Source organism: Trichosurus vulpecula, chromosome 1 (genome assembly GCF_011100635.1).
Source record: "Trichosurus vulpecula isolate mTriVul1 chromosome 1, mTriVul1.pri, whole genome shotgun sequence".
Lineage (NCBI taxonomy): Eukaryota > Metazoa > Chordata > Mammalia > Diprotodontia > Phalangeridae > Trichosurus > Trichosurus vulpecula.
Genome location: NC_050573.1, coordinates 287,373,351 through 287,381,372, shown reverse-complemented (window position 1 = coordinate 287,381,372; position 8,022 = coordinate 287,373,351). Strand labels below are relative to the sequence as shown.

General features: G+C 41.7%; 1 non-coding gene across 1 annotated transcript; it reads right to left on the bottom strand.

Moving 5' to 3' along the window:
- Positions 1-7,399: 7,399 nt before the first annotated feature.
- Positions 7,400-7,513, bottom strand: LOC118835138. The gene has a single exon (XR_005009473.1). It is a non-coding gene; the product is annotated as a U5 spliceosomal RNA (small nuclear RNA).
- Between the last annotated feature and the right edge of the window lie 509 nt (positions 7,514-8,022).

Below are 8,022 nucleotides of genomic sequence, written 5' to 3'. Positions count from 1 at the left end.
TGTGGAGTACAGGAAAGAGCTTGAGAGATCACCTTGTCTGGTCTTCTCACTTTTTCAAATAAATAAGCTAAGGCCAAGAGAAGGAAGGTAAGTTCCCTGCTCAATCTGACAGAGCTAAGATTGAACCCAATCCCTGAATCATTCTACTATACAAAATTTATTCTAAAATTGTGTGTGTTAAAAGTGGTATACTGCTTTCTTCCAAAAATTATGTATTTCATTGTATTGTTTCCCTATTCAAAATCTTTCAATGGCTCCCCAGTGCCTACAGGAGAAAGTCCAAACTTGTCAGGACATTCAGTCTGTTCCACCTTATGAACCTACATTTCCAACTATTCCAATCTTCTTTTTTACTATCTCCAACTACTCCCCTAAATGAACTCACTGCCCCCAACCCACCATGTCTTCACTATCTCCCAAACATCCCATGCTGACTCCTCTTCACCTTTGCTTAGCCTGTCCCCTCTCCTACCCAAAGAAAACAATTTCCCCCTCCCCTTTACCTATCCAAATCATATTCACCTTTCATGGTCAAGCATGAGTTCGAATTCTGGATCTGACACTTACTAGCTGTGTGACCTTAAAGAGATCATTTAACTTCTCTGATTTTTCACTTCTTTACCTGTAACATGAGGGATAATGATATCATCACACTTCTATTACCTACCTCATGGGTCTGTTTTGGGTTTGCTGGGCCATCTCCAGTCATGCTGATCTACATTTGGTCACTAGACCCAGGTGGCTCTAGAGGAGAAAGTGTGGTGGGTGATTTTGCAACCCTCTCTTACTCAAATCCAATTCAATGAAAGTCATCTCCCTGATGTCATGGCCCTCTTCAAGAACGAAGGACAAACCACAACCTGTGAGTAGTCTGAGCTGCCTGAATGGTGACTCAGCTGGTCAGTTCTGGTTGAGCAACTCAGCTCCTCCTCTCCTCTCTTCTCCTCTCATCTCCTCTCCCAAAATGGGATGTCATACCCTTACCTGGGGGTGTTCTGCCCAAAGGAAGGTAAATTTTGGTGGCTGAAACCTGCCTAGCTAGCTTGGGGTTTACTGGCTAGATTTCATTCTCAAAGGCTATGCCTTAAACCCAATTCACTCTGGATCTCACTGATTGGACAGCAATAGGTCCCTGCCCCAGCACCACTTAATGTTTGGGGGGGGGCCTTCCTGGCTCAGAGTAAATGTAAATAGTAATTGTTTCTCTTCTGTCCAGCAAGCCTGAGGGTCTTCCCCTCCCAGTTTGCTTTTTTTTTTAATTGAAGGGGCCATCCCTTGACTCACTTCTTCAACAGGCCTATTCACCGAATGGGTATTGGCTCACTCAAAGTGGGAACTTGGAAAAACCTTAGCTTAAAAAGGCCCAAGGTCTCTGCGTCCTGGGCCATCTCCAGTCATCCTGATCGATATCTGGCCACCAGATCCAGTTGTCTCTGGAGTAGAAAGTGAGGCTGGTGACTTTGCACAGCCCTACCTCACTCAAATCCAGTTCAGTGTATGTCATGTCATCATCTCCCTGATGTCATTGTCCTCTTCAAGAATGAAGGACAAACTACACAGCCTATGGGAGTAAATTAAATAATGTATAAACAGCTTCATCACAGTTGATATATATATAAAAATAAAATAACATATATGATGTTATTTTCTTGAACAAGATTATTCTACTCTAGACATAAACATAAATGGAAACAAAACGTATACCCAGGAGGAAACAGAACTAGGGCTCTCCTATATTCAAGGGAGAGTAGCTCCTTCTTCTATTGCAGTAATTTAATGTCAAGATGATGGGAGGCAGCACAGTATACTGGTCCTCAAGCTGGTCAAACAACAAGCATTTAAGCGTTTATTATGTTCCAGGCACTACATTAAATTCTTGGAAAAACAAAGAAAAACAAAAATAAGGTGCTTGCTTGTAAGCATTTCACATTCTAATGGTTAAGACAACGTAGGAATAATATTTCATAAAAGATAAACACATTGTAAATGGAAGGGAAGAAGGTGAAACACAAGCAGAAAGGGGAGAAGCATAAATGGGGAGAGGGAAAGGAAATGGGGAAAGCATCCTATAGAGTATGGGATTTTAGCTGAGTTTTGAAGGAAGTCAGGGAAGCTAGGAGGTGGAGAGGAAGATCAAGAGAATTGCATGCATAGGTAACAGCCAGTGCAAAAGCATGAAGGCAGGAGACTGAATTTCACATGTGAGAAATAGCAAGCAGGCCATTATAGCTGGATTGTAGAGTGTGTAAAGGAAAGTATAAAAATATTCGTGTCAGACGCACAGCCATAGCCCAACAATTCCTAGCACAGCCTGAACCAGATTCAAATGTAATTGGGAAATATTTAACTTCTAAAAATACAATAGGATATAGATAGTGTTAATATGTAGTTTTCTAAGTCAATATGCTCCCACAGGAATAGTTATGTGTGATTCAGTGGCCCCATTTCTATTTTAATTTGACATCACTGGTGAAGACCTCTAAATGTCAAACCAAGGACTTTATGTTTTGATCCTGGAAGTAACAGAGAAAGATTAGAGTTTATTAAATTAAAAAAATGACATGGTCAGAGCTGTGTTTTAGGAAATTCCTTTCAGTAGAGAAAAAAATGAAAAAGAAGAAAAAAGACAACTTTACTATATACTTAAAAGGAATAGCAACTTGTATACAATAGATTTGCAATATAGCCAAGAAGGAGAGAAATACCCCTTGATTGGGGTAGAGAGAGAATTGAGGCAGGGAAATAAATTGGAAAGCTGTTGGTTTCCCTGTTGAAGTGAGGGGTGGTGACAAACAGTGGGATTCTGGCTGTGTGAGTGGAAAGAACATACATATATATGTTGTAAAGGTAAAAAGGACAAGATCTGACAACATATACAGGAAGAATGAAAATGAGGAATCAAGTCCAACACTGAGCTTTCAAGCCTGATTGACTGAGAGGATGTTGGTGCCCTTAAGAGTAACAGGAAAGTAGAGTGGAAGGTTTGAGGGGAAAGGTAAGGAGGGTGTGTGTATCAATAATTAAGGAGGGCTTTTAGCACTTATTCAATCAAGTGCCCTTGAAGAGTTTGGCCTTTGTTTCCTTAATTAAATTAGGAGTCCTTGATGACCTCCTTGCCTCAAGGGAAAGCCTAGTTTGTATAGGTTTGAGTGACATGTTTGTGACATCAGAGGCTTTTAGACCATGTGGGTTTAAGTCGAATTTTTGTGACACTTTTAGGTCATATGGATGAGTCGCATGTGTGACTCACCTTTGACCCTGAACAATATATATAAACCCAAAGGTTGGCGTTCTCCCTTGAGACTCTCACTCCTGGGGTAGTGTTGGAGCGGGACTCTGGGCAGCTGCTCTAAGAGCCTCCCAGCTCACCCAGATGTTGATGGTTTCTCGGTAACTATGAATTGTATTTGGTCTGTTTATAATGTACATTTGTAATTTGTTTCTATTTGCTCTGAAGTTCAGGATGCTGGCTTTTCCCCCCGAGCTGAGTGAAGGCTCTTTGTATGTTGGATTGAAATAAGATTGTTAACCCCTTAACATTGCTTTCCTTAGTAAAGCAGATCAAAGGACCTGTGTTGGCAGCTTTCTGTGTGCTGGTTGTTGGAGGGTCTTACACCCCTATAGCAGCTGCTGGCAGATTGTTGCTACAGTATGTTAAGTTTAAGCCTACAAGACATCCAATTCAAGATGGCCAAAAGGCAATTGGTGATGTGGGACTAGAGGTTGGGAGAGAGGTTAGAGCTAGATCTATAGATCTAGAAATAATCTTCAAGGAGATGATGATGATTGAACCTGTGGGACATGATGAGATCACCAAGCAAGATAATATGGAGAGAAGGGAGAAGAAGGTCTATAAGACACAACTTTGGGAAACACAGTCAATGGGCATGACATGGATGAAGACCCAACCAAGGAGACTGAGGAAGAGCAGGTAGGTGGGAGAAGAACCAGGAGAGAACAATGTCAAGAAAACATAGAAGGGAGAAAATATACAGGAGAAGCTGTCATTGGATTGACAGTGTCAAAGGCTGCAAAGAGGTCAAGAAGGATAAGATTAGGGAAAAGTCCATTAGATTTGTTGATTAACGGATCATTGGCTCTTCATGGTTTCATGCAAATCTGTCCATGTTTTACTAACATCATTGAGCTCCTCATTTCTTATAACACAGTAGCATCCCATCATGATCATATACCACAACTTGATAAATACCAAAGTTAACTACAAAGGATATAGGAAGGAAGATGCTACCTGCATCCAGAGAAAGAACTGATAAAAAGAAGTATATATAGAACGGTTTCACATATATATATACATATTTACGTCTAATGGTAGCCATCTCAGGGAGAGGGGAGAAGGAGAAGGAAAAATACGGAAAAGAAGAAAAAAAGACAGCTTTGCTATATACTTAAAAGGAATAGCAACTTGTATACAACAGATTTACATTTTACCCAAGAAGGAGAGAAATAATTGAGGATGATAGTCGGAGAACCTTGATTAATATTCTCCCTCTATTGCTTACTTTGAGCAGATCACTTAAACTCCCTGAAACTCATTTTTATCATCTTCAGAATGAGGGAATTGGACTAGGTGGTCCCTGAGACACTTCTTAGAGATCATCCAGTCCAATCTCTTCATTTTACAGATGAACTAGCCCTTTGTGATAAAATAAGACTATGATTGACACTTACATGTCACCCACTGTTTGGGATTCTGGTAAATCCTAGAATGGGAACTCCCATATCTCAGCTCTGGGCATTCTCTCAGGCTGTCTGTCACCTATGCCTTGAATACTCTCCCTTCTCCATTCTGACCACTGCTCTCCCTGGCTTCCCTCAAGTTCCAACTAATGTTTCCTATAGGAAACATTCCCCCACCCTTGTTAATTCCAATGTCTTCCTCCTGTTAATTATCACCTATTTATGCAGCATGTCACTTGTTTTGTATATATTTGTTTGCATGTTGTCTCCTCCAGTAGACTATAAGCTCCTTGAGGGCAGACACTCTTTTTGTATCCCCAATACTTAACACAGTGCCTGGCACATAGCAGGCACTTAATAGATGTTTATTGAATGGAACTCTCTCCAACAATTCAGCTCACAAACTGTCTATGACTTAGTAGAGAGTTACCAGGAAGTTGCCTCAGGCACACAGAAGTTAAATGCCTTCCCAAGTTCATTTGACTAAGTGTCAGAGGTAGGATTTGAACCCTCAAATCCAGTTTTCTATCTCTCTGCCTCTCTAGGTGTGACCCACACATATATCATCTACTTTCAGTCTCACAACAACCCTGTGAGGTAGGTGTTGTAGATATTATCCCTGTGTTACAGATGAGGAAACTAAATTTCAGAGAAATTAAGGGACTTGTCCAAGGTCACTCAACTATTAATTTTTAAAGGCAGCATTTGAACTTTCTGGTCGAGCATTCTATGCACTACACTTTGATACCTCTGTATAGAAAGATGATTTGCAAACCAAACTTTGTAAATGCATTTGTTTGTAAATAAAACATCCTTATTTGAGCATCATGACAACTGAGGTCAACACTACAAATATTATCATCCCCATTTTACAGATGAGGTAAGTTAACCAACTTGCCCACAGTCACACAACTTCTTGTTGTTTGTCCTTTGTTCCTGAAGAGGACCATGACCTCAGTAAGATGATGCCATAACTTACAAGTGAATTGGATTTTATCGAGGGAGGGCTGTGCAAGGTCACCACCAGCCTCACTTTCTCCTCGAGAACCATCTGGGTCCAGTGGCAAGATATAGATCAGGACGACTGGAGACAAGCATCAGACGAGGATCTAAACCCATGACATTCAGATTCCGGCCCTCCATCTGCTGTCTTTTGCCTGTGGATGGAAGTCCCAGGTAAAACCAAAAGCATAAAGGTTTCTTTCCTCCTGTGGATCCTCCCTCAGGAGAGCTGCGTGATCTTTAGCAGAGATGCTGCTGGGATACGTCACAGTGAAGAAAGGTGAAATGTGTTGAGCACAATTGGAGTAATCCATTCCAGACGTGTGTAATGCTGGGGGAAACAGGTGCAAACAATTGAGCCTACTGTCAGTAAGCTCCGGTGATCGCTTTTGATATCTTAATCGTTGGTTGATCCATGTGGAACACGGGCAGCATCACTGTCATAGCTGGCTGAACATCTGCAAGCCTTTTCCAGTGGCTTCTGATGTCCGTGTGAGTCCATGAAAATCCTGACGTCACAGGAGCCTAAATTGGGCCTGATTGCTCCCATTCCCCCTTTTCCGGCTGGAGAGCTGGGGACTTGACAAATGTCAATAATTGCTAATCATTCACTACTGTTTGTCATATGCCCCACAAGGCAAGTGTGAAGAGGGATTGCTCTGAGGCTGTGATCTGCAGGCAGCCATCAGCTTGATGGACTACATGTCATTTCTCTCTTGGACAGAGAAGCTATTTGCCTTAGCCAGATCTCTGAGTTTCTTAACTTTTCCCGCCCCAGCTGTCTCTTCTTCTCAACCACAATCATGTGAAATGAGCATCTGGAAAAGTGTTAAGAACGAATATATGATTTTGTCATTAGTGAAATGTTTCCGTTCTCCTTTCGACGCAGTGCCACTCTCTAGTGATGGGCAATTATCTACAAGAAGGGGCTTGTCTCAAAATCAGAGCCATAACTACTAAGTTGTGCACCTGGGGCAGCACAAAGCATGATTGGAGCTAGTGGGGAGGAAAAAAAAACACCTTCAAATCAACTTTTTAAGACAAGACACCTCAAGGCTGATGCTTGAAGTGGGGCAGGAAGGGTGGAGGCAGGGTAGGGTAGGAGAAGCAGAGGACCAAGAATGGGGTACTGAAAAACAGAAGGCTTGGACCAGGCCTGGTGGAGCTCACCTGGAGTGTAGCCGTGTCTCCATGGTGGTCCTTCTGGTAATTTCATACCCATATTAATTAAGTCTTCTTGCTAACTAGGAACTAAGAGCTATTATTTCTGAAGCTGCTAAAGTACTGAAATGCTTGATTGAGAGAGGCATGTCAGTCTCACCAGGGATCATCAGCCTTGGGCACTCATATTAATGGCGGCACTAGGTACGGTTTTGACTGGCACTAACTATTCCTCTAGCAAAAGAAAAAAAGTTAAGAGTGTAAAGATTCAATCGAAAATTGTAGACACAGACGATGTAGACATAGATGTAGGCATACACACATTATTAGAGACTGAAAGGGGGACAACAGAATGCAGAGTTCCAGGTCCAGAGCTGGGGACCCTGTCCCTTAAGTCTATTGGTTAATAGGACCACAGGTATGGAGTTGAAAGGGGCCATAAGAACCAGCACTATGACCCCTTCATTTTCCAAACGTGGAAACTGAGGCTAGAGAGGTGAAATAATTTGCCCAAGCACATGCAAAATAGTAGGCAACAGCCAGATCCTTTGACTCCAAATCCAAAGTTCTCTCCACTCATAACTGTTCCTCTTCAGGGAAATCTTAAGTAAAAGGCAAAAGATTTATGCGATCTGAAGAGAAACCATAGCAATATCATGCTGTTCCCTATTTTTTTAACCACAGTTTCTTTCTACCACTCTTCTATTTTCCTCTATTCCAGTTCAGCATTTGCTTTCCAGGTCTCAATGTTTAATCCAGGAAGATAAATGACTGAAATACAATTACATTTAAATTCTCCACAGTGAAAAGGGAAATATCTACAATAATTTGGGAAGCTGGAAATGTGTATCACAACAATCCTGGGATGTAGGTGCTATTATCATACCCATTTTACTGATGGGGAAACTGAGGCAGACAGAGACTTAAGTAGCTTACCCAGGGTCACACAGCTAGTAAGCTCTTAAGGCTGGTTTTGAAGTTAGGTATTCCTGACTCCAGGTCCACCACCATTCCAACATTTTTCCCTCTATTTGCTTCTTAAAAACAATCTCTTAAGAGTCTTCTCTCTGCTTTGGTGGAGGGCAGTACCTCCTAGGAGCATCTAAGCGCGAATGTAGATGACATATCACTTCTGAAAAGTTACCAAGCCCTGGTTTACGC